A 3,255-nucleotide genomic window follows, 5' to 3' on the forward strand; every position below is an offset into this window, starting at 1 on the left:
TCCTTGTGGTACGCCGATGCACCCCGGTCGCCATTCTCCTGGTGCTTCTGCCGAACCTCGGCATTTTTCTCGGTTCCGGTGGCTCTCGTCGTGGTTCTACCTCCCGAGCACCGTCGAGATACAAATGCCTCACTTCACCCACTCGGAGCTAGATCGTCTCGTAGCTAGAACGTCACTCGGGTGGTGCAACACCATAGTTTCTACATTGTACTAGCACATGATGACACGCTCCATCTTTGTAGTGGATCCGGTGTATGTACCATGGTCTTGTATGCTATATTTGTGCTATTTGTGAGATTTGATGCTATATTTGTGAGATTTGGTGCTATACGGTGATATCTGTGTGCTATATGGTGATATATATGTTCTTGCATATTCAATCCTATAATATGTGCATTTTCTGCGATTTTCTGAGCAAACGAGGCCAAATTGGCAAAAATCAGAAAAATCAAGCCTGGCTGTGCCGACGGTGTCACCGTCGGCACAGGCCCGTAGCTGTGCCAAATGGCAGGGTCTGTGCCGACGGTGTCACCGTCAGCACAGCCAGGCCCAGTTTCGCGCGATTTTCCAGTTTGAATAGCCACCGTTTTGCCGCCATTCTGGGAAAAAAAAAAGAAAATTGTGCCGACGGTTACACCGTCGGCACAGCTTGGGACGTTGACGGCGCCGGCGTGACGGCTGGTTGGCTGTGCCGACGATGAGACGGCCGACGGCCACCGTCCAGCCGTCGGCGTACGGCTGTGCCGACGGTGAAGTTCTGTGCCGACGGTGCACGCGCAGACCCCGACGCCTGCTGTGCCGACGGGGAGACGCCGACGGTGACCGTCGGCAGAGACGGTGCCGACGGTGAACGTTGTTGTGCCGACGGTGCGGGGCCGTCGGTGTAGCAGGTCGTCCCCGTAGTGGATGATACTACACATAAAGAACACCATAATACAGATTCATTGAAGAGTAGGAGATACCTACAGGTTAACATTGAGAAAGCAAATATTGCGAAGATCTTTTAATCCTCCAGTGTAGTACACTCTCTCTGCTTCTGAAAAGAGCTTCCAAAGAATCCATGGTATGACCAAGCTGCTATGAAGTGCTTTTAACACCCAACGATTCATATCCCAAGTCCAAGAGCAACAGCTATAAGTCTATAACCATGTTGGTGTCCTTCCCAGCTGAAAGCTATACAAATTCAACAAGATGTGTCTCAAAGTCTTTTTAGAGAAAATGAACAGCGCTGAGCACAGACCTAACAAAACCCAGCACGACAGCGTCATAGAAGGAGATCCCATGTGGCAGCGATGCCGTTGTCTTCTTTTTCTTCCGGCAGCAGTCCGTCACATTATAAATATCTCTGCTTGGCCGGCAGCTGCTTCATGAGCAGCAATAAAGAATTGGCACAGACGAATTTCATCAAACAGTTCACATGCAGGACCTGAAAGTATGAACAAATCAAACTTTGACGAACAAGAAAGGGGCGTGGGTAGTGAACCAGCAGACATGGCAGATCCGAGAATAGAGGGAGACGCTCACCTTGGCGTCATAGCCATTGGCAAGATCCGTGAGGTCGAGGTGGCACCATGGAAGTGTGGACGGCAAGGAAGCAAGATGCTGAATTTTTGTAGTCTGGTAGAGATAACCAACGTAAACATGGGGTACAAAGAAATGATTCCACAAAGTTGGGGCAAACATAATCTTGAATCTGAAGGGGAAAATTCGCAATTTCAGTCTGACCGAAAATGCAACTCTACATACACGTTGCAGTCTGACGAAGCAAACCATAAAGTTGAGGCAAACATTTCCATTTTGCTGCAAACCCCATGCGTGTTCAATCATGCTTTCAATCGTGCATAAGGGAGATGAGAGGACGAGCGGATGTGGTTGAGGACGGGGAAGAGAGCGAGCGCCTGTAGCGTGCGACTAAAATCGAGCGATATGGCCGGGGAAAAAGAAGATCAGTACCTGGTTGTGGTCGCCGGTCGCCGCTGGCCGCCGGTCGCCGGTTACCGCTGCCCTTTGGTTGAAGATCAGTACCTGGGTGTGTCACGCGGCGCAGTTTGTGCTCGTAAAAGAAAGGAGCGCTGTACCTGGTTGTCAGGGCCCTGCTGGCTGTTACCGCCGGTTGCCGCCGCCGTCGCAAGCACCAGGGAAGGATAGATCTCCCGATCTGTTGCCTCCTCGCCCAAATAACATGGCTGGGCCGTCATCGTCGGGTGCAGAGGCAGGGAAGGATGAGGCGGGGGATCTCGAGCCTCGCCGCCGTCGGTTCATCCAGTCTCCCCGCGCCAGTTCGAGCGGATGTCCCGCACCAAGGACCGCCGCCGCATCCTCCTCTCCTGAGGCAGCCGCTGCCGTTGTGCCCGCATATGCGGCCGGGAGGGTGAGACGGCGCGAGCTCGACCTCGAGCGCCTCCTCGCCTCGCCGCCCGCGCCGCTAGACTCCTCCGGGAAGCCGCCCGCGCCCGCCGCTCACCGTCCACGACCAGCACAGCGGGAGAGAAAGCGAGAGAAGGCGGCGGATTCGGGAGGAGGAGAGGAGCGGGGATTCGGGGAGAAGAGTGGGCACGGGATTGGAGAGGAGAGAGAGGCTCTCAGATGGCTAGGGTTTCACCGTTTTTGGGTTTCTCGCGGACGCGAGCAGGAACGCTCGCAGTCCCAGACGAGTGGCCCCAAGCACGCACGGGCCCAGGCGTCACGAACTCAGAATGAGCAGGGAAGGGTGAGAAAGAAATTACTGAATCTAACGGCTGAGGTAGAAAGTGGGATGTAAAATTCACTGTAGCAGTAGAAACGAGCGACCAGGATTGTTTTGCCCCTCTCAGACCCCCTGGATGGCTGAGTAGTCTTGCAACATTTATAGGAAGAATTGATCGGGAGATTAATGGTGGGGACTCTTCAGCTAGTATGATGCATAGCCCGTGCATTGCTGTGGGTAAAGCTTCACCTAAAACAGCCCATCCAAGCACTTGCACAGCTGGCCAAAGCATCGCGCAACAAGTGCATGCAATTGATAGATGATACACTAGCTGGATTTACTATTTTACTCCCAACTGGAGTCTGGGGAGCACCTCCAATGTGAGAGCATCTCCAGCGTTGGGCTCCCCAGGCCGAAATCCGGTGCTATTTAGCGCCGGATGGATGTATTTTTTTTTGGCTTGGGGAGGCTCATTTTCCCAACGGCGAGTCCAGGATGGATGAAAAGGTTTGACAAAAAACGGCGAATTCAGATAAAACAAGGCGAAATTCGTTCAAACATAAACGAAA

At 53.1% G+C, this 3,255-nt stretch overlaps 1 long non-coding RNA gene across 2 annotated transcripts; it reads right to left on the minus strand.

The window, feature by feature from the left end:
* Positions 1-923: 923 nt before the first annotated feature.
* On the minus strand, positions 924-2,388 carry LOC127297549 (uncharacterized). Of its 2 annotated transcripts, XR_011744182.1 has the most exons (4): positions 1,954-2,388; positions 1,525-1,617; positions 1,241-1,426; positions 924-1,166 (listed from the first exon to the last, which is right to left on the minus strand). It is a non-coding gene; the product is annotated as an uncharacterized lncRNA (long non-coding RNA). The 2 variants fall into 2 exon arrangements; XR_007849233.1 differs by having other exon boundaries at positions 924-1,426.
* Between the last annotated feature and the right edge of the window lie 867 nt (positions 2,389-3,255).

The sequence above is a fragment of the Lolium perenne genome, chromosome 4 (assembly GCF_019359855.2).
Source record: "Lolium perenne isolate Kyuss_39 chromosome 4, Kyuss_2.0, whole genome shotgun sequence".
NCBI lineage: Eukaryota > Viridiplantae > Streptophyta > Magnoliopsida > Poales > Poaceae > Lolium > Lolium perenne.